We start from the raw sequence: 24,308 nt of genomic DNA on the forward strand, positions 1-24,308 counted from the left end.
TCAGGTTTCACAAGACTGCATACCACTCACTGCCAGTAACATGAGTTATTCCAGCTCCCATAGACTTTCCTTTCCTATATAGTTTTGCCTGAAGCAGGGGAGGTGGAACTAAATGATCTCTGAGGTCTCTTCCAACCCAAACCATGCTATGATTAGTAAATCTTCATTTTAGACATACATTCTGCATGCTCTTGATAGCTGGTGGTATGCCAGCACCCTTATCCTCACCTATTTGCAGTTCTCCAAATAAATTTTTAGGCAGTTAAGTTTTTAGTAAGATAAAGGGAGGAAGGGGGAGAGAAGGTTATTTATGGTAAACTTTAAGCTGCTTTTCTCCCACATTCTTCTTACAAATTTCTTCTTTCTTTCTGCTTTAACTGGCAGGCTCTAGCTACTTCTTCACTGTGTGCATGCAAGTTTGAGATCTGATGTGATTCCGACAACAATAGGCCACACCTTTCAATGGCAAGTTTCTAAGGTGTGGTAAGAATTACTGTCTCTTGTGCTTAGAGGGATGGGTAAATAGGTAAAATGCAGCTGGATCTCAAAGTGCTATTACATAATGCACCCACCTTGAGCTCCAATTATCTAGTAATGCAATAATTTCTTACAGTTCTGGGCGAGCTTTTTCTGGAACATGTTAAGTCTACGTAGGCTTTAAATGTGAGAATCTGCTCTTAGCACTATTCAGCAAACACTTTTCATTTCCTGGTAATTAGTAAACACTGGCCTCGGTATTCCAGAGCTAGAGCAGAACAAAGGCAAAAGAAGCCTTGGATAAAGCCGAAGTGAGAGAGTACTTTGTCTTTTTCTCTGTTTTGACAACTTGTTTATTGTGCTCCTTCCTTTTCAGATTTTCAGATTTTTGGGGGGGGGAGGGGAGCGGGATTTAATATCTTAATTTTCCCTAAATGCAGAAGATCATATAGAAATATGCCATTTGCAGGCAGTTGTGCTGGCCATCACCTCTACATGCTAACACCAGATGTAAATTTGCTATACTGTATCTTGCTCACCTCCATTTAATAAGGTGACATTTTTTTTTTAGGAAGAACAGTTTAAAAACTGTCACAGAAACTGAAACTGAGCCAGCCAGGAAAGAAAAAGATGTTCCCTTCCTTAAAAACATCAAGTAGAATAAAAATGAAGAACAGATCTTGCATTTTCCACTCTTACTTGCACTATCTGCATGCTGGAGATGGCAAGAGAAAATAGGTCTGCTCTGAAATCTCTTCATTGCTCCTGAGTAGTCTTGTTTGCCCATATATCCAAACCTCTCATTATTCAGACAGACACTCATACTATTTTCACCTTCTTGCTTTGTTTATCCATGAAGGCATTTTTGAGTAGTTTTCTCCTTTAGCATGCAAATAGGTGTTATGATTTATGCTATGTTTTCTTAAATAACCTCCTATAGCAGACTCGCTCTTCTTCAACATACAGTCTCCAGTGCAGTTTTATTTTTTCACATGCATCAGGTTAGGTAACATTCATGTTGTCATTTCTCTAACCCCAGAACAGTGGCAGCCTGGCTAGAACTGAGCAGTACTTACACTAGAGCAGTCTGTCAGCCACGATGTTGACGTAAAAAAAGTTGATTGAGTGGCCATGGAAGGAAAGAAAGAGTTTGGTCTTCAAATCTCTTCAATCCTTGTCCTTTTTACTGAAACATTGTGTAATAGAAATATCTCTCCCTCTGGAATAGAAGAAACATCATATTTCTAGCCAGCAAGCACAAATTGTACAGTTTTTAGCCCATGCCAACCTTGACATGAACTGATAACTTCATAGATGAAAATAATAAAATCCCATTCTTCAAACCAATGATTCTTTGCCACTGGACATTACATTTTCAAATACTCAATAGGATTATATCATTGAGTTTTGTGCATTTCTCCCACAGGAATTACAAGTTGTAAGTACTAGTGCTGATCTATGAATTCAGTAATCAAATCCTGTTTTGCAAGTCAAAATGACAGAAATCTTCCATTATATGATACCAGAATTTCCAAACCAAACATGCCCTTGTAGATGAAAAACAAAACAAAACAACAACAACAACAAAAGTGTTGTTATTTCAAGGAAAAAATAAATATTTGGTAGCTACTACTGAAACAAAGCAGAGTAAATACAGAAGGACTGACATATTGTACGTATTAATGGATAACCACTTCACAATTAGATCTGCTATTTCCCAAATACATGGACAGTATTTACGTTACAGCTTTATTACATGGAGTGAAAATATTCTGAAAACTTTGTCACTCAGTAAATATCTTGAGCTAATTGTTAACACTAGATGTTAAAATTTAAATGTCCAACTTCCGTATCCTGTTGTACTTCATCATGTTATCCTGAATAATGTTTTTCTATTAAATATCTTTTTAAATTGGTTTTACTTTGCTTCACTATTCTTAACAAATCACTAAAATTTAGTGATTAAAACAAATCACTAAACTTGTCCTCAAGTCCCCTTCATCCTAGCACAGTTTCTTTTTTTCAACATAGAATGATACTGTTAGATACCTTTGTTCTTTAACCGTGGGCACTAAATGTACCACATAACAGAGTTATAGTGACTTAAGTCATTCTTTTTGTGATAGTCAATGACCAGAAAATACTTCTGCAAATTCAGTAATGCTTCATCAGTCATTCCTTACACATTATAATAGTTTATTTTTAATTTTTTTGCTTACAAGTTTTGTCTCTGGAGGCTAGTGGTATTTTATATAAGCTCTCAGTTTCACAAAGGATAACAGCATTTATGATGGTAGCAACATGAATAATTGCTATCACCCAAGAGGGATGCAGAGCCTACCAAGTTCTTCCTTAAAATTTTGAAAAAAAAACTTATCTCACACTAGGGATTTCGTGGTTTTAAGTGCCTCCAACTAATGACTGTTGCCCTGCAGATTCACAAGCTATCCAGTGTTTTCTGGAGAAACATACAGGCTAAATTCTTTCCAGAATCCAGAAAACAACATTTGCTCACTATAGATAATACTTTCTACAGATTTTGTTAACAGCTAATGTTTCTTACATCTTGAATAATTATAGCCTTAAGAAATTTTACAACTTGTCTTTATCTTCCCTTTTTTCTCCCTCCCCCATGGTGTCATATGAGATCTGGCTGTGTACCACTAACAGCCTGATATGTTCTGGATATAATCTGGAGCCAGGCCATTTTCATGTTAAAATATTTTTAATGAATTTTAAATAAGAAGCTCTTACTCCATCTATTAAATATGTTTTATGTTATCTTCAGCTTTCAAACTGCCTCAGTTCATGAAATCTCCCAGAAATTTACAACTTATATACTACGATGTGATACCTAATTTAGTTTATGCTATGAAATTCTGATCCAGTTCCCATAGAAAAAAAAATGAAAAACCTTGTATTGACTTGAAAATTGGATTTGACTCTAAAAGTGTATAACTCTTTTAAGTAAGAATGAAAATTCGTGAACCTCTTATTTGAGAGAAGGAGAGAGATAAAGACATAATACCAGTGGAGTCAGCAGAGATAATGTGATATAAATTATTTCAGATAAATTGTTCCATTCTGACAAATGATCCAAAACTGCAGTAGCTGTTAAAGCCCCAGGTAAAAATCAAGACACAAAATAAAAATGATTTGCACGATAGAGACTCTACTTTTATGAACGTAAGATATATTCATCTCAGCATTTTCATCTTTTTCATTTTATGCTTGCATTTATGATCTTCTCTAGATTTTCTGCTCTTGTTTTCTTAGCAGTTGTAAACCTGCTACACTCTTTACTTAGGGACTTTGTGAACTATTACAGATTCTGCTCGGAGAGTATATATTTCAATCCCTACAGAGCACTGCCTCAGCACTATAAGCTGACTTTTTGTTTAATTCATATGCTACAGCTTTCATATTTGCAAATGGTATTTCATGTAGGGATAAGTTTCCTGAAAAATAAACCTTGGCCACATCAGCAGAAGTCCTGAGGTCTTCCTGTGTTCTGCATAATATGGAAAAAATAGTCTTCCCGAAGGTTGTTGTTGCTTCCTCAGATCTTCCAGAAGGAAGCATAGCAGCTGAAAAAGTTTAATTATTCTGTGCTGTTAAGGCTGTGTGTGACTGGCATTTGGGGATACACGTATTGCTATGAAGCACTTTCTGATACCTTTCATATAGCATGGGCCAGACTGAAGCTGTTACCACTTGGTGAGTGTGAAACACAGGGGCACCCATTTGTTTCCTCCTTATATAAAACTCCCTGCAGCATTACTATCTAATAGAACTATCACTGTGTATCTAGAACCATCCTGTAACAAGGCTGGTCCTTAAAATATGAATAATTGTCATCAATGACATGCTTAAGTAGAATCTGATAAAGTTTACATACTTTTATATTTACTTAAAAGACAGCAGTAACTTACCCAAAATGTGGATTTTTGGAAAATAACGTTTAAAACTAGCAACACCCGACGTGGAGCCACCATTAGAGAAAATTGTTGCTTAGGTTAGTCAGATTATCGGCTTTTTTTAGTGACTGAACTTGATCTGTTTCCGCAAGTGAAGAAGGGTATCAGATGTTAGGCCCAGCCGTTCCTCTGCATGACAGTTCCCGTAACTACAAAGAGTAAGAAATCACATTTGTGGTAACATTGAGGTTCTTCATTAAAAAAGGCTATACATTTAGCAAAGAACATAAAAACAAATTGTAGAAGAAAAGGAAATACTATTAGCAAAGACAGAGAATAAGGAAACCTGCCTAAGATTCATTTGATTAATACATTATGAGTAACAAAATAACCCAGGTAATGTTAAGCTTCCCAGCGTTAAGTAGCCTTATTAAATTCTACTTCTCTAATACAAAAATATATGCGTGTTGCAGCTATCTATTGTGTTGAAAAATAAATTATACTTTTATTTACATAATTCTCAGTAACAGCAGCATATTTTAAGAAGCAAAAAATAAAGTAATAATGTTTTGTATTTAGGTTCTGTTCTATAGCCCCTGGAGTTAAATGTAGTCTCCCACTGAATCCCCAGCATTAAACTGAGCTTTAATAATGTGAAGTGTTTCATTCTGGGGTGTGTAATTGCTCTCTGGCCTATCTGCCACTCACTGAAATGCTGTATTTACCACCTTTCTGTAGGTGAGAAACTATCAAAATTATGACTCAAGCTCTCTACCAGGTTTTACAGCACTGCATTGCTAGGAGGTTGTGGACAGCAGCAGTTACCAGGAAAGATTTGCTGCTACCCGATCCTCAGCAGCCCAGACTCGGCAAAACATGAAGCAAGGGCAGATTGCTGCCAGCTCTTCCATTTGCATAAGGCAGAAAGTAATTTAGTGGCCATGAACGTTGTGTGTGGTGGAGTCATGGACCCCACTGGTGCTGCCCAGCTGCATCTTTTCCCTTTTCAAGGGGTAAAGCATGGCCAGACTGACACCATGCATTTGCAAGCATCTGCCATCTCTCTTTAGCAGCTAGATGCTGCCAGTTGACCGAAGACCCAAGCCTTAGATGAACTGTTAAAGGACTAAGAGTTAACATGAAACATTTGAAACCATATTCTCCTGTTCACGAATTCACCCCTTTTCGTATATTTTTCTCAGTGAAAATGATTTGTGAAGGGAGATAGTAGCTGTTTATAAATGTGGCAGCGTGTGCTATTACTGTGAAATACAAACCACTCCTGAAAAACATAAAATTATCTAAATTATGAGTGAGGCCGTTGAACCCAACAGTGCTGACATTTAGAACGGTAAATATTGGAATGAAGCAAACAAGTAAATAATGTCTTTCCACAAAACACTGCACATAATAATCGACTTTTTCAGTCCCTATTTTATTGTTATGTCGTATGTTAAATACTATTGCCAAATTAAAATATAAATTTCAAATTTCAAATGTTACAGAAATAAGTCCCACTACCTTGAGGAATTATTTTAAGGTCAAACACAATGGGCTCACCTGTAAACAACAGCTTATCTTCTGTTATGGACATTCTGCAAAGACATGCAAAAACATTTCTACAGAGGCAAACAGGTTTGGATGGGGGGGGGTTATAGTACCCCTCTGGAGCATGTATTATTATACAAATACCAGTTTCTTTTTACCTGTAGCTTTGTTTATCCTAAAGTACTCCATGGCTCGTGTTATAGATATGATTGCTGATGGTATGGGGAAAGGTATGGGGAAAGATGGTGGAAAAGAGGAGGGAGAAAGGATGAAGAAGGCAACCCTCTTTCCCTCTGCTTACCCCACCATCCCTCCAATTCAATTCTCCTGCTTTCAGATGCAGAAGTACACAGTAGGGAGCGGTATGTGGGCGGAAAAGCTCTCCTGAGAGAACTCCTACAATTTTCAAGATGTTTTGTTTTTTTTTTTGTCTGCAAAGTGTGAATACTATGCTCTGTACCACAACATTCAAAGCAGAGAGGAAATGTAAAAACCATGAATCCCTAGACTGCTTTTCTAGACTTCATGGAGGCCTGCAGCTCCCTCACAAGGGAAGCAGAGGGGCAGTTGCTGAGCTCTGCTCTCTGGGGACAGCGACAGGACCTGAGGGAACGGCATGAAGCTGGAACAGCCGAGGGTCAGTCTGGGTGTTAGGAAAAGGTTCTGCACCAAGAGGTGGTTGGGCACAGAGACAGGCTGCCCAGGGCAGTGGTCACAGCCCCAATCCTGCCAGAGTTCACGTGTTTGGACAATGCTCCCAGAAATGTGGTTTACTTTTTAGGTTGTCCTGTGGAGAGGCAGAAGTTAGATGCCATGATCCTTGTGCATCCCTTCCAACTGGAAATATCCCATGATTCTACATAATTTAGATTACAAAGACAATGTTCCAGGTACAACAGAGTCAGTGTGATGAGTTGAGCCCATCAACAGCTGTGCATCCAGTTTTGGTCAGTGAATATCTGAGGTTTATTAATAAGAAGCATTTATAATATTTACTAATGTATGTGCTATAACTAAAGCCATTTTTGCACTTCAAAGGAATTTGCACTGTATTTATTCCCTTTTAAGGAGTTTAATTTTCATCTGGAAACAGATTTCCTGTTTTGAAGCTTTAATATTTAAAACTAATATTATATCATATTAAGGTTGTTACCTAATGATTAAGACAGGGATTCAGCTCAGCTGGTCAAGTCACTTCATATCTCTCCAAGATGTCAGCTTTCATGAGATGAGATTACTAACATCTGCCTCCTTCATGCAAAGATGGGACAAGGTTTATTAGCTCTTTGTAAAGTTTGTTGAGTGAAGGATATTGACTTTGTGAAGTGAGGGAGGTTTTGCTGCTTCCTGTAAATTATCCTCCTGCACCACTGACCAGCGTAAGATTCATGTTTTGCAGCCCAAAGGAGGGGTTGTTGGGCTTTAGTGACCCACTGATTCACTCAGACACAAAGGTACAATTAGTAGGATGTACCTGAGCATTCAGACTTCAAAACCTCTACTCCAAAGGAAAGGCTGATGCCGGGTTAAGTAGCTCCCATGAATTTTAGCTTGTGCACTCCATAATGCACCACATACATGAGGCAGCCCAGCTCTTTTCTGAGTTTTGCTGTTACAGATGACTTTTCTCACTCTGTCACAACTCTGAATATAAGAGCCTTGCTAGTGTGATGTTTTGGGGGCTTTACAGATTTTTTTTTATTATTATTTTTATATTAATTTTCATGAAGTATTTGCACAAGACTTTACAAGCACGTTGCTTTCAGCAAAGGAGGTGTGTTTGTTTATTCTCAGATTGCTTTTGACTCACAGACCTTTCCCAGATTAACAATTATCTCCAAATTACATTCTTGGTTTCAAGCTTAAGGAGAACAAGCTAATTGCAAAGAGACTTTATGCACACAGAGCTATTAATTGCAGTTAGAGTGTAATATACAGGAAGGCTGAGAGAGATAAAATTTTGTTATCTGGCTGCAATCAACTTACACGGACCAGGGTTGTAAACTTTATTTCCCATCATATGACTTCTCGCTCTATTCCATGGTAGGCAGCCTTGAAAGACACCATTGTAATTTACAAGTCCTATTATATTTTCATAACTATTAAACTTCAGTGGTGATTTGCTGAGTATCCTGTACTTTATTTCCTCTTTCATCTTGGAGTGATTTCCCTTGATAAACATTCATGAAAATGCAAGCAAAGTTAATTGACACAATTTCCCATTTTTATTCTGAATGCAGTTGCTCTCAGTTTTACCCTGTTTGCACATGTCAAGGATCAATTGTCTCAGAGATAGACTTACTCTGCCTGAGAGAGAAAGCTCCCTGTTAATCATAACATTTTTCCACAGGCATTTCTGTGACAATCTCCCCCAGCTGTCCATAAGTCTTTTGCCAGTCATATTCATACCCAAAGATAGCATTAATCTTGTGGAAAATCCTCATAAAAATGAAAACTGTTTTCACTGTTAGAAATCAAGAAGCACTCCTTCCCTTCCACACAGCCCCATAACTTCTCCCTGAAAAGATGCATCCCAGAAAATAGATTTTCTAGCTCTGTTTTAACCAGAATGTATTTAAGAGTTTGCTTTTCTTTAGAGATTTACTTCTTCTCTAAGAGCCATGATGTCAAAAACATTGTTTGGCAGTGTTTCCTAAACAGTATTCATAGCACTCATTTGTCTCTAACCAAAGTTCACCAAATATTTAGTGACAATACCAACTACTCTTTCTTAAAAATAACAGCACCAGTTGCTGCATTCCTGAAGATTTTTATACCATTTCATATTAAGGTTTCAAAATAGGAAGATAACCAGAGAAAATAAACGTATATTTGTAACATTCAATTTTGTTTATGATGACATTATGTACACAGAATGCTTTCTTCAGACATGCCTCCAGCTTATGTATTATTTCCTTGCTCAAAGCCCTCCAAATATTAGTATGTCAACATCAGTACAAAAGCAGCCTCCAGCACCAAACTGTGATGCTAGTAAGGTTTGCAATTCTGCACTAAAATGTCTTACAGTTATGAGTGTGTCACTTTATTCTTACTATAAGCTATAAAATATCATTACATTAAGAATTTGCAAATATTTTCAGTTCCCTTCTTTTATAAGGGAATGTTGTTACCATGCTCCTACAGATTCCTGAGTTTTAGCAATTTTCTAAAGCTTCTCCACAACAAATTCTGACTTACACTTGCCAGGCAGTTCTGCTGTTTTCCTTTTTGCTGTAGCTGCAGGAGCCAACCTGCTTGCCTTTGGGTTCCAAGAACAAGACCATGCCGAGTTAATCAGACAAGAGATTTCCCTGCCAAGGAATGGACAGAGTCAAAGAATGTCAAGAAAATTTGTGCATTCAATCCCATCTGATCTCAGTTCTCACCTCTCTAATCCCTGCAAGGCCAACCCTGCTGAGATCCTCCTGCTATGAGAACTAAGGTATCTGGACACCTTGCAAAGCTGGGCTCATTGCTTGAAGGTAACCCATGATCAAACGATTAAAAAATTGGCACTGGGGCATTCTGGGGCATTCTAAAATGTTTTTTTTTTTTTTTTTTTTTTTTTTTTTTGTATTAATTGTTTATTTGTTACTGGAATGGTATAGCAAAATAATCCATTCCCTGCTGATTGGATTTTCAAAGTAAGGCCACAGTTTTAGCATTCAAATTTGGTTTTCTTTAACATTAAATCCCCAATACTAGTTTTTTGGAAGTACCTAAGTCCTGAAGAAAATGAAAAGCTTCAGGTGATTTTGAAAATATCATCAGGCCTCTGTATTTTTCACACGCTTAAGCAGCAGCTTTTTCTGTTGGAAGAGACACAGGGGTTAGTCTCTTCACCCCAACATCTCTAGATGAATAGATGTAGAAAGCAGTGGTGCTTTTCTGTCTCATTCATCATCTGGGCAGAAATTATGCTTCTTTAGACAGGTATTGGGCCATGATTGTGTGCTGCCGATAGAGAGAGATGAATACAGAGACACATACAAATCTACTCTACAGCCTGATTGGGAAACAGGATGTGAAGGGGGAGCATTTATTTGTACAATGAGACTTTTTCTACAGGCTTTAAAGTTCCACATTACAAAACAGTCACTGATAATGACATATAAGTACAGGTAGTACGTATTCACAGGTGATCAGATCAGAAACAGGGATTTTCTCCATACAGTGGATGACACCTAAGGGGGCTTGTGAATGAAAGTGGTGAAAGAGCTGTGTGTGTAATGGGAGTCAGCCTGTGGCAGGGGTGCTCAGGCATCACTTTGTGAAAAGGTCGCTGAGACCTCTTCCCTGCAAACTCTCCATCCCACTGGCTCCAGATCACAAACCAAGAGGCTCATCCACTCTTCTGTAGCCACTCATGTTCAAGGACTCACGTTATTTCTATATCATATAAACTAATGTAGAGTAAGAAATTACCTGGTTACGTATCTCACTGTTCTTTCTGGTATGAGCTGATAATCAAGGGTGGGCACACCACTTCCATGCAGCAGCTGCAGGATTAGTATTTGCTGTTGAGAGATACAAAACTGGTAAAATATAACAGCCTAACGCAAAACCTCCTGAAGTTTGCAGAGTGACACCCAAAGATTTCAAGGGGATCTTGCTCAACCTCAGAGCACCAGATTTTCCAAAGATATTTAGATGTCTAATGGGATTTTCAAAAGTACCTTAATAGATTAGGCATCCAGTTGCCCTGAGATTTAGGCACCTCATTTTTTTTTCATTAGATCTTCATTTGAAAATGTGATGTCTGGGTGCCAGCTGCATTTCTGGAAATCCACCAATCTTTGCAAATTTGACTGCTAGCAGTTTGCCAGTGAGCACCTAGTATGTCAGTGAGCAAACTGAAGAGCACTAGCTCTCAATCACAGAGCCCAGTGATTGTGGCTCTCTTTTTGAAGCCTTAAGCATTAATGAAATGAGGATGTCTGACTGACATGAATAAAAATAACTGTAAAGACATCAAAAGTAATTCCATGTCCTGTGCATTCCACATTAAGTCTTATGGGAAAAGGAACAAGTATTTGTACTCTAGAGAGAAAGAAAAAATCCACTTTAGGTTTTGGCTTTAAAAATGCAAATTAATTTATTTTTATCTCATTCGGATGTCTGCTTTTATTTTCCACAGAGGCTGAAAACACTCTGTGCATAATTTTTTTTTTAATTTATTTTATTTAAATCCTTCCTTTAAGGTTCTATGCCCTATACTGCCTCTACTTCTTCATGGAAATTTTTACCATGACCAAAGAGGAGCAGGCTCAGTTAGTATAATTTCACTTTTCACTTTAATTCACTTGGCCTTTGCATGGACCTACATAGTTGCTTCTGATTTGCAAGGTTGCTGCTTTCATCTGGGCAAAAAGTGGTTGCTAAGCAGCAGTATTGCTTTTGCAAATGCAGACCCAGGGCCTGATCCTGCACCAACTCGTACATGTGCTTATTCACAGGTTTGTGCCCAAGGAATGGAAAAAAAGTATCTTATGCATATTTCCCACCTACACAAATGTATGTCTCTGTACAACTGACACAGGTGTGTGCATGCGTGTACACATATGTATCCACAGAGAGAAAAAGGAACGGTGTTTGTGTGATATGCATTTCTGAGTGCATTGGCACAATTTGGCTTAAAACCTAGTAGCTGTTCTCTTAAATGAATAACTAATTGCCTGTAATTGTGGTGGTGGTATGCAGCAGATCCACTGACTTGTGCCTTCAAACAATCCGTCACAAAAGCCTTGCATCAGCTTTTTGTTGTGAGCTTCTTGCCAGACTTCAAACACAGAACTGAAAACCTTTGAAGCAAACAAACGATGTTCATAATGTATACGAGAACTATCAAGTAATGTCTCAGCCAGTAGTGCATGGCTGTGTCTCTGACATTATTTATACTAAAAATCACTCATTTGTTGAAATTCATGCAAGTGTGCAAGATGCACAAGTGTAATATTGTTTCGAAATTTCTCTCATTTCATGAAATTTATGCAAGTGTGCAAGATGCATGACTCAGTAATAGCATTTGGAGATTTCACTCATTAATTCTTCACTGAGTTTTTACATTTGGTCTTGAACACAGCAGTCAGGAAAATTCATGCTGTTATTTTCATCTCATAAAACAGACCAAAAGCCTTAGAGAGATGAGTGCAAATACATGAATTAATTTTAGATGTGCAGGTGAAGTAACTTTAGCAAATGTAACGTAAAACATGCGAAAGCCACCATTCCATATAGTACCAAGAACTGGTGTGTTTTTAATATTCAGGCTGCTTTGTATGCTTTACCTAATTCTCAGCAGTGCCCTTGAGAGGTGAGTCAAGTATCTGGGTGCTTGTGCAGAACCACGGGAGCAAAAGCACTCCAGTGACTGTGTTAAACAGTGGGTTGGATTGAGCAGAGGTGTCATAAATTCCTTGCTTTGTGAGCCTTGTGGTAAATAGGCTGGACTGCAATCCATAAAACTAACTCATAAAATCCCCCAGATCTGGCACAGGCTGCCAGGTGACTTCGGGCAGACCACGTAGTTTATCCACATGTTGTTTTCTTTTTGTGTATAATGCACTGCTCTGGCTCAGCGTTGTGGCACAGGGGAGATAGTGTTGTAGCAAACCAGGCTACATACACATGCCTGACAGCTCTGGATCATTAGGGGACTGCACACATGCACATGTGTTTAGGTAACAGTCTGCAGATCACCATGTTCTCTCTTTCCTCCACCAGCATCTGCATTTTTGTGGCAAATCATGCAGTCATGAGTATTAAATGACATGGATGTGAACATTTTAAAGTGTAGTCACAATATCTGACAAGGAACAAGGTTGGTTGTGGGTTTTTGTTGTTGTTGTTGTTTGTTTGTTTGTTTGTTTTGTGTGTGTGTGGTTTTGTTTGTTTGTTTGTTTTTTTATCAGGCTTCTGCCTCACTCTTTCCCTGTTACTTTTATAAGAAACAGGAGACTGCAGAAGATCACAGAATCACAGAATCATCTAGGTTGGAAAAGACCTCCAAGATCACCTAGTCCAAACTCTGGCCTAACACTAACAAGGACTAGATGAACTTAGAGGTCTTTTCCAACTTTAATGATTCTATGATTCTATTCTGTGACTGCAGATTTTGTACAACTGGAGAATCTTTCAGCATCAAACAAAGGCTGGGGCCATGGTTTTGTTGAAATGAGCCCCTGTATGCAATCCCATGGACACAGAAGAATGGGATGATATTACTTCAGAAGAGCATGATTAATTTGGAGTACATGCCAGTAGCACTTAGCTCAGGTAAGATCCCTGGCACAAAAGTTGGAGCAAAACGAAACAAGCTTCAGAAGCAAACACTCTCACATTGTTGTGGTACTAAGGCCAGTTTGTAAAAACTCTGAAGTACTATAGAAAGAGACAAGGAAAAGCAAGGGTTAATCATCAGGGCTTGTCTCATTAATCCAGACAGGATTATACAATATACTTCAGTAAGCATAAGTCTTCCCCTGTATGTGTTTATTACTTTTTCAGACTACCCACCTTACTAAGCTTTAATAGTTAATTAACAATATACGAGTACATTGCCACAAGAGTGGGACTGTAGCCTAAACTCATATTTTTTTTCCACTGCTGCTAACATGAATTCACTTTTACAAGGTATTCCAGTAACCAACATTTTAACCACTCTGATGCTATCTTGGTCTGACATGGTCTAGACTGCTTGCTTATCTAAAATAACTTCAGCAGCCACTCAGTAGCTGTGTTCCACCACTGATTAAATTAGATACTCCTAGTACCTCCAATCTGAATTGTAGATATATGCAATCATATATACTTCTCTCATATTCTATAGAATTGTGTAAATGTCAGAGTTTAAAATGACTTTGCATTCTTAGCACATGAAAACTTAATGCTTTGGCCAAATCTCCAGTTCTTGGAAGAATTTATTGCTGTTTCTCTTGTGTCAAAAAGCAAAACTGATTTGAAGTATATTTTTAAAAAGCCAGTAGGAAGTTAAAAAGAGAAGTCATACACAATTCATGGTCCTGGAAACAGCTGTACTGCTTTTGGTAACAAAGGGCTGTTTTTATGCCTTACGTAACTTTGGCAAAATCAATATGCTGCAAACGTACTGAGCCAGAAAGGAATTTGACCCCAAATTTTAAAAATAATACAAGCTGTCCAATCTTATATCTTTAAAATAGGGTACTTGTCTCTCCAAATATCTTACTATCATTTCCAGAGAAAAGAATGAGTGATGTGTCTGTGGTAGATTGGGTCACCGGGGAACACCACAGATAAGGATGGGTTCAGGGTTAATCACTGTTACATCAGGATTGTTTAAGAACATAAGGCTTGTTGATCAATTTAAAAAAAAAAAAAAAAAGACAAAATACCAAGTTGCACCTAGTCTAACTGCAGGCATCTTCATAGACATAAAAAGGGTTATATGAAACCACCAGGCAAATGCATCTGTACAGCACCTACCTGGACATCAATTTCCAGAGATCTCTGTACAGGGCTCTCAAAACCGCTCACTTCCACACTTCCCAAGTATTCTGAAAATCAGAGCATCCTCTTTGGTCCTTTTTTTCACCCTAATTTGCAGAACCCCATAACTCCATGTCTACTGGAGGTATAGGCTGATGTGATAGTCCTATCAAATCTCTCAAAACTGTTCCTTTACTGCAGTTTTTGGATCTGCTCCTGGAAAATAAAAAGGCATTCCAAGTAATCCAGCGGGCTGTGCAATAAACTGTTGTAGATTATCTCAGCTGCAGGAGAATCCTCAGTCTTGTACAGCAGCAAGAGATGGATCCCTTCATGGAACAGCTAATATTCTTATCCTTTTCCATTCTCCTGAACAGAAAGTGAGTACAGCTGCAGCTGGTATGTCTTCTTCCTCTGTAGCTCATTTTCTGTATTTTATCCATTTGAATCATATATCCACTACCAAAATTATAATCCCAAGATAGTGAAGCATCTATCCAAAGGCTCATGGCAGTGCTGTGCCTAATATCACAAAACTTGGAGACAAGTTGCTGTGGGGCAGTCAATCCTACAGGTCTGTTTCTGTCTTCACTTTGTGCTTGGCAACTGGTTTTGGTGGTGTACCAGAGTTGCTGTAGTCCCTGAAATCTGCAGCACACCTGATTCTCATGCGGTATTTCCAGTACCACAGCGCTGAGTGGAGGCAAAGGCTAAGTAGGCAGGACTCTGTGCAGAGCTCACTTTCTTCTGCCACATAAAATCAGGACATGTTTTCCATATCTAGGAATAGTATTCATACTGTCTGATCTCCCGTTCCTTTAGATACAGCAGCAGCTGCACGCACAAGTGTACCAGTGGTCTGAGACAGGAAAGCAAGTGTTTCTGCATCTGTCAGGGGGTTTGTGAAGGAATGGGTCTCACTTCACCACTTCACCACCTGCTTTTCTAACCTAAATTCTGGGTAAGGGAGGGAGACAACAATGAGCATGGGAGCAAGCAGAGAGTGATCAGAAGTGAGAGGTGACAAGAAGTTTGATAATAAATGAAGGGTTTTCAGGCAGCAGACCTAGATGTGTGCCTGGGAATGTAAAGGGAGACTGGAGAAAATGACTGGAGACCACAATGAGCTAAATAAGTCCTAAGCTAAGGCGGAGTTAGAACTGGCAAAGTCAAATTCGTGAAGAGAGTTAATTTTAGGATGAAGGTGAATTGAGTCTGTAGGTGGAGAAGGATAAAGGAAAGTGATATAAGGACTGCATCTGAAAAAGGAAAAACACCACAAAATGCCAAACAATACCACTTCCATTCCATTTTGTTGTCTGTTCTGTTTGTTTGTTTTTTTACTTCAGAAATCCTGGAAAGCTTCAGAATGTTTCCTTCTTTCCCTCCTCCCCCAGTCTTTTTGCTATGATCCTACTGTTACCAGGATTCTTCCACCAAACATACACTTTCCTAGTCCCAGTGTTTTATTTTTCAAAGTGGTGGCTAGGAATACTGCACAATACCTGCAAGTAGCCAGTTATTTTGGCCATCAGCCTTCACTGATGACTTCAAAAAAATCTCAGGTTTTTAATCTTAGCCAAACTAATTTCTGGGTATTTCCTCCTTAAGATCAGGCTGAGTCACTCAGATTCTTAAGGTGGTGCTCTTCTGGTTATAGTTACACAGAAGAGAAAAAGAAGCATGTATACATGAGTCATTTGCTTTATTCTTTCTTCACAACAGAACAATAGTTGTATGGTGAAAGTGTTGATAGAGGACTTGGGTAATCTGAATTTAATTCATAATTTTGCTATGCACTTCCGTTGTGATTTAAACCAATGGCTTAGCTTTGTTAAGCCTCAGTTGCTTAAAATGTAAAATGAGTCTATAAATCTGAATCATTTTGAGACTACAGTCATTAATCTTGGTGATGGGATCAGATACTACAGTGGGGAAAACTTTAAGAAAAGTAACTATAGTTACTGTATATAATATAATATACTATATAGTATAGTAGAATTCCAAGTAATGACGGCATAATCCTGATCAGCTCATAAAAAGGGAACGATTACAAAACTGAATGAGATCGAACTTTCACGTACAGGTTTGAAATGTGTTTTCCTTCCATACATTGTGGCTGCAACTTATAGTTACGCCACTTCCCTTTTCCTGTCAAGCACATTTTCACATCTCATTCTTGCTGTCATTTATAAGCAAAAGGAAAAGATAAGGCATCCCATAAAAGTACTACAATAGTAAAGCCACAGAGAATTTGTAATTTATCACTTTGTTTTTTTCCAAGTGACATAAAAGCAGACAATGAAAATTTCTGAAGAACATTCAGAAGACAGACCATAAATGAACAAGACAAAACAAGAGAAATGAATAAGAGATAAACATTAATAGATGAAGATACATGATCATTCTCAGTTTCTCTTTGGAATTCAGGCCCCAGCCATATAAAGTGAAAATGTTTTTGTGGACTGATATAAAATGAGCATCTGCCTTGTTTGCTGTAGTGACCACTAGAATTCACAAAAGCTGAATACACACTCTTGATTTTGGAGAGGTTGTATGTTATGTTTGGTCTCCATGCATTATCTGAAGACTGCTGGTAGAAAACACGATTAACATTATCTCCCTTTCCTAAATATATGTCTTTCCCTTTCTAATATTAGAAACGTACAAAATAATTAAAAATGTAAATCATGCTGCAATTACTTTAGTAAATTGGCTAAAATCAATGTGTAAGAATGATCGGATGGGTGAAGTAAGTGTTACTAAAGTCTATTATTTCATGCAGTTACCCAAGAGGCCAGTTCTTGGTCCAGCAGAGTTCAAAGGTAAACATGCTTTCAACTATCACAGGAGTAGAAACTTGATGTTGCTGGGCTGGGATGGCTGATGAGCTTTAAAGCTGGAACAAAATACACATAGCTATCACACCTCAATAATCATCTTGGCACCAGACACATTTTTATACCATCACATTGCAAACATTTAATCTTAGGTACGATGATAACAAAACAGTCCTTAAAATGAAGGTCATAATGTGGTATTTCATCTTAATAAAGACTGAATTAATTAAATTCCTCTCCTGAGCATGCTGGTATGCCTATATATAACACTTAAGAACAGCAGTATGTCATATATATATTTATATAAATTTATTTATTTATTTATTTATTTATAGATTTATATAAAATTATATATTTAAAGAAATAAACTGATCATTTCACTGCAATGTGTTTGGCCAGGTAACAACACTACAAATACTCCAGTGAAATATGAGGCAGCCTGTAGCAGTTACCATTCTCTGTGCTAAAAGAACATTGCCAAAAAGTGAGATGTATGACCTTATAATGGAATTTGCAGTCCTCAGTAGAGTAGATATACATGACACCGAGTGTTGCATTTAGTTCACTCCCATTGGCAGCCAGCATGCTAGAATTTTAAATTTCTGCAACCTTTTTGTCTTCTTTCAAAACTGTGCTGTAATGCAGATTTTTGGAGGCACACTAGTGCTGCAGAAGAATTGTTTTCTTTTGCTCCAGACATGTGCCTTTACACATGTGCTGCTCTATCTTCCATGAAACTTTAAGAACTACTCCTATTTACATATGCTTGCAAGTCTTCAAAGTACATGGTTATTTTCATTACACACTTTTTCTGTGACTGCATTACATAGTGTTGGCAACATAAAGTTCCGTCTGTGCATGAACTGATCCTTGATTAAATCAATATGTGGGTAAATTAAATGTAAAATCAGCCTGCTTTCTTCCTGTTTGCTTGTATTTAAATTAATAACTCTCACTAAGGAGCTACCGGTGTCCTTTAATTTTAATGGTGACAGTTTCCTTAGGTATTATCAGGTCACACTACAGACATTCAATATGAACATCTGTTAAAATTGTGAGAAATTTCCTCATGCTAGCATTGCAATCAGAAGCTACTAGCCTAATATTAAAAAAAAAATCAGAACTGAGAATAGTGACCTTCACAATTTTCAAAAGGAAGTATGTAAACAGAAGGGGCCTTAGGTGCCTCAGTTATCCTTTTAGCATAAGCACTGAAGAGATTCCTACTGCAATAAATACAATGACATCCTTATATCACCAAGTTTTTGTAGCTTTCCTTACACGTCCCCTGTCTGCCATATACTTCAAGATGCGCCCTGGCCTCTTCCAAGCTACTGAGAAAGAAGAGAGCTGCTAAAGAAACAGGGAGTTACCACCTCTGCAGAGCAGAGAAGATCTGGGCAGCAAAAATCCAGCCCTCCCACAGATCTCAGGAGGGATATGCTGGAATTAACAGTGTTATAATCAAGGCCGTGCTGGAAGTGGTTCGGTACAGCTCAGTACAACCAGCTGTGAAAATCACAGGCAGTTCTCCAACCTCCTCTTAAAAATAATTTCCATCATTTGCTTTCTGCTGCACCTCCCTCTCATTGCTCCCTCCCAAGAATTTTGGGTCATCCCTAGTATGAATCACTATGCATCTGACAAATGCCACACCCTGCGCTTGCAGAAGTCCCACAAAACTCCTGATTAGTGGAGACTGCCCCAATTTTCATTTTCTTGCATTCTCTCTAGATTCGGGAGTTGGGAAACGTACTTTTTTTCAATGTTGCCAGTTGCATAGACTCCTTTTGTGATCTCACACAAATCAGTTCTCTTCAAGGAGTCCACTCATCTGTGAAGAAAAAAAAAAAAAAGAGAGAGAATAAATATAAAATAATTATCTTCTCCAATGCATTTCTATGCTGCTGAATTAATTTACATACTGTTCTGAGGTCTTCAAACAGAAAGCATTCTGGAATTGCAAAGTATCATGACTCATGAAAGAAATCATCCCAACAGATACTCTGCTGGCTAAACTCTACCTTTGGTTCAAAGACAGCTCATTTCTGTGAAAGCATTGCTCAGGCATATTGAAATCCACAATATAGTGCAGTTGTAGCCATCATCAATGTTTTTGGAAACAAATCATACCAGTAAAAGAGACATTTCACAAATGTTAAACGAAGAAACAAACAAACAAAAAACATGTTTTATGAACTCCTGACATGGATGAAGTCAAAGAGGATCTAAGTCCATGTATAAGAGAGTTATTTTTTCAGATACTACCAAACTACAGCATAATACAGCATGAGGACACAGTTCTAATAACTGTCTGTGTTCTTTGTATTCCACAGAGGGAATAAATTATGAGTTTTTAGGTTTAATTCATTGCTATTGATCAAGAAACAATATAGCTCATCTTTGGCTTGTTCCTGTGCACATCTGAAAAACAGACTGAAAGGAGGCTCTCTCATTAACCTTTTGCCTTTCTCTCAGGATGATCTACAACGGGAATAGCTTTCCTTTTGCAGGTCTAAAAGGATATTTATATTTTTCTTATTTTTTGAAATGAAATTGCTCAGAGCATTACTGTGGTAAATGCATACAAGCCAAGTTAAACTTTAGAAATAATGCTACTCTTCTACTTGTGCAGAGATAATATATGTATAGTCTGGGTTTTAAATCAATTCTATTCACATTAGCTTTAGAAGTTAGCACTATGTTAAAAAAAATAAAGGCAATAGCTTTTTCTTCAAGATTGTAGAAACACTGAAAAAGGAGCTTTGCTTGAAAAAAAGCACCAAAACGGGATCTTTAGACCTACTAGTACAAATCTTTGCTCACTGCTGCCTGGAGCAGTTGCTGAGCTTAATTAACAGTTGCTTAATGGAAGAGGATGCTTAATTCTCTTTTATCTTATGAGAAAAGCAGATAAAATGACCTGATTGTTCCTGAACTTATAGCCTTTGTGTTATTTTAAAAGCCAGCCCAAGATGGCGATGATGGACAGTGTATTCCTCACAACCACTGGAATGAAAATAATCTAGATACCTTAAAGGAGGCTGTAGCGAGGTGGGGGTTGGTCTGTTCTCCCACGTGCCTGGTGACAGGATGAGGGGGAATGGGCTAAAGTAGCACCAGGGGATGTTTAGGTTGGATATTAGGAAGAACTTCTTTACTGAGAGGGTTGTGAGGCATTGGAATGGGCTGCCCAGGATAGTGGTGGAGTCACCAACCCTAGAGGTCTTTAAAAGACGTTTAGATGTAGAGTTTAGTGATATGGTTTAGTGGAGGACTCGTTAGTGTTAAGTCAGAGGTTGGACTCTGTGATCTTGGAGGTCTCTTCCAACCTAGATGATTCTGTGATTCTGCAATCTGTCTGGAAGCCCAGTCCTCAGTGCAGGAATGATCTCACAATCTGTTAAGAGGGTGCTATGCCTGCTACCAAAGTTGTATGCTAGTGCTTCTAATTACAGTAATCAGTTAAAGACCAGATTAGGGATGTAAAATTCTGCAGAAGTGCAAGTGACACCACTGGCAGGAAGCAGCCTTTTCTAGCTGCTATGCCATAATGGGATTCACCGGTTCTTGGCACAAGAGGCAGCTGCCAGATTTGCACGTCTCCCTTTCTTTTGCCTGTGTGATCTCACAATAATGTAACTTTTCATCTGGTTAGAGGCAATTAGGTGTTCCCTTGTTTGTTTGTTTTCCAGAGATTTCCAAATACTACTATCCTAATGCTTGAGAAAATTTGCATAGTTGAAGATTTCTGATTTATTTTTTAGATTTTTTCATTAGATCCCTGAGTGAAAGTAATGATGTAGTTTCTGTGGTGAAAAAAAAAAAAAAAAAAAAAAAGAGAGAGAGAGAGAAGGAAAAAGCTAATTGGGAGCTACCATATGGCAGTACAGCCAACAAATATATTTTGTGAAAGCAACACTAAGGACAAATAGTACAAAGCTCTTACTTGCATGCACAGCCAGAAGCTGGCAGAAAGTTTAAGGGTCATGAAGGCAAACAATTTAAGAGCAAACAGTTTTACAGCCTTTTATTGGAACACTCTGAACAGGATGTTTCTGCCAAAGAAACTATTGTCCTTATTGAACCAAGAAAGACGCACATGTATATGGAACAAGTCATCATTTTTATAATGAACAAGTACAATATATTTGCCCAGCAACCATAAATGAATATAGTTTGAAATCAGGAAAGAGTTAAGGAAATGTTATTAGTTAATTTTAACCAATAACAAAATTCCACGTTCTACAGGAAAGCCATTAACTGGAGATTTATTTTTTTTTAAAGGAGGATTCCTGATCCAGCTCTTGAGAAGCTCTTGAACACGCATAGTCCAAAGGACTGAACTTAAAGCAAGTCTCCCTTATGTGTCCCACCACATTTGCTGGTGGATCAGATTTCAATATCAAATTTTGATTTGTTTCCCCAGACAGCAATGGCATGACAGATACTGCTTTGTGAACACTATTACACAGTTTACATACGCAAATCCAGTCTGTCAGATTGGCGCTACACCTTGGTTAAATACCATTTAAAATATTGCAGGCCAAATAAAGATGACTTGTAACATAAATAAAGGTGGTATCTCCATGCACTGAATGCATACACTGACAGTCACCATGTAAGAATTGTCTTGAAAGAGCTAAGAGCTATACTTTTTCAAAAATTGTAGCTATTTTCTCAATGCAAGATACATCTGCAGATTGGAGCTCCCATGATGCTTTATGATAAAAGCTGTGTTTCTGAGATTGCAGGAATGATCCTTCAAGGACAGGTAGCTAGATGAAGCTATTTTTTTTTTAAGACACTAACAAGTGGCTCTGTCAGAATCCTGGGCAAATTTCTTATTGGCTTAATCCAGTGTAATTAATTAAAAATTATTCAGTTTATTAATTCAGTAAATTAGATGAGACACAATTTATAATCTTGGTGTAGAAGAATCATAGAATCATTCAGATTGGAAAAGACCTCTAAGATCCTCTAGTCCAACCTTTAACCTAGTACTGGCAAGTCCACCACTAAACCATGTTACTAAGATCGACATCTTCACATTTCTTCAAGAGAGTCTCTGGTTTTCCATCCAAGACAAAACTATTTGAAATCAAGGAAGTTCATTGTGGTGTCTCCTAAAATTAAGGAACAAAGTTGTTTACACCCCTTAAGAAAGATGAACAGAGACTTGATAGAAAACTGGCATTTAAAATGTAAGGACACAGTTATTAACACTATTCTTCCATACCGTGTCTACATTTCTGATAATCTTTGCTCCTGAGTAAAGAATTCATCCATGATTATCATGTTTTGCCTAAGAATAAATAAGGAAAGGAGATGAACTGCACTTCTCAGAGTAGCTGTTATCAGACAGACAGATGGCAAACGATGTGCCAGAATTTACAGGAAACAGTCCAACACAGACAATTAATTCCAACTCAGCTTCTACACCCCAAACACCATTAAAAATGTCACTTTTAAGGATTCTAAGAGCCAAGACACCAACAAAACATGTTCTACACAAGGATTTCTGCAACCATAATGAATTGCTGAAAATCCTTCCAAAATGTAGCAGGGAAAACTTATGGAACAGTAAATTGGTATACATAATAATATGGGAGAACATGAGTGACCTTTAATTGCAAGACCTATCTATCTATATTTTAAATATATATAGATATTAAGTGAGGTTTCACTAAATTTTATTCAGCTTAACAAAACATTCTGTTCATTCATAAAAGCTATTTGTATTTTTAAAGGAAGACATCTTAAATGTCATGGACCTGACCTTGGTAATGTGCCTCACTGAGGCTGTGTATGTCACTGAGCTATACTAGTATGTGTCAAAAAAGAAAAGCTCCATGATGCTAGATTTAAAGCTATATTGTTGAGTTTCTTACCTGAAAGCAGTATTTGTTGTTACTTCTAGGACTTAAGTATTTTTTCTTAACTTTCTCCATTTTTAATGCAGCAATCCAAGCCACATATTTTGCTATCACCAAATGAAATATTTTTACGTGTCAGGTGGTCTTTGTGACTAAGCTGTGGAGGAAGCAGAGTTTAATGTTTATGACAATAAGCCTTCCTGGTACCACAAATTTACAAATTCAGCTTCCACAAGCATAACTTTAGTCTTTTTTTTTTTTTTTTTTTTTTTCTCTTGAAATACAGTGTTATTAAAGACATGCTGTTAGAGAAGAGTTCTCAACATCTTAATATTACTGTTACAGCATAGGACAGCTGTCAAAGTAGGAGCTCTAGGACCCTAATGAACATCACTGCTGCTCTGATGTTTGCACGTGTGCTAACTAGTTCTTCTGCTTTAGCTCCCAGGAACTTAATTGTCTGGTATCAACTTGATCCCACCAGCCCCTTTCAATAAAGTGTTCTTCTTTATGGATCAAGCAACCTCACTTACAAAACAAAAAATTGCAGTCACAGCTTTCTGCATTCTACTTGTTGACATGCTTCAAGAACTACGCAATACTGCCTACTTGCCTCTTCTGTTCCACCAAGCATATTTTTCCCTTCCAGAGACCTCATCTATATAGAGTGATCTCCTGATGTTCAGTGCTTGCCAGTGGCCAATTTCTGACTACCAGGTTTTAACATGTATCATCCACAGTTCACTAACATGTGGAATGGTGAGGCTGCTATCTTAGCTTGGTCATTTAAACTATTATAATATTTATGTAAAGGTGCTCAAGATTTCAAGATACACTTTTGGCTAAGCCATTGGACAGTCTAGGTGAAACTCAAGCAGAAAATGTACTCATACATGTGATGTTAAATCTATTGTATTGTTATATGTGAAAGAACAAACAAAGCAAGAGAGTGATACCTGAGTATTTCTGAGAGCTTGCTTTCTTGAGCAAAAGTGACAGCAGAGAAGAGCACCCTTGTATCTCACTTTCACTGCTCTCTCTTATAGGAAGAGTGGTAATTGTGTCTAACAATTAGCATAAGTTTCATAGAGACAGATACCAGAGTGTTTAGCAAATTTAAATAATCTTATTTGCATGTTACAGAAGGCTTTTCCATCATCACAGGAAACAGTTACATATTAGCT

General features: G+C 37.8%; 1 long non-coding RNA gene across 1 annotated transcript in view; it reads right to left on the reverse strand.

Annotated features, from left to right (window-relative positions):
• LOC311440438 overlaps nt 1-24,308 on the reverse strand; it is an 86,742-nt gene that overhangs the window by 60,780 nt on the left and 1,654 nt on the right. The window contains exons 2-9 of the long non-coding RNA XR_014695410.1: nt 23,140-23,281; nt 19,005-19,082; nt 17,198-17,307; nt 14,406-15,365; nt 10,368-10,459; nt 9,141-9,253; nt 4,410-4,603; nt 1,554-1,696 (exon numbers count right to left, since the gene is read on the reverse strand). This is a non-coding gene — a long non-coding RNA (uncharacterized lncRNA). The remainder of the gene's footprint in view (nt 1-1,553; nt 1,697-4,409; nt 4,604-9,140; nt 9,254-10,367; nt 10,460-14,405; nt 15,366-17,197; nt 17,308-19,004; nt 19,083-23,139; nt 23,282-24,308) is intronic.

Source organism: Aythya ferina (assembly GCF_964211825.1).
Source record: "Aythya ferina genome assembly, chromosome: 8".
NCBI lineage: Eukaryota > Metazoa > Chordata > Aves > Anseriformes > Anatidae > Aythya > Aythya ferina.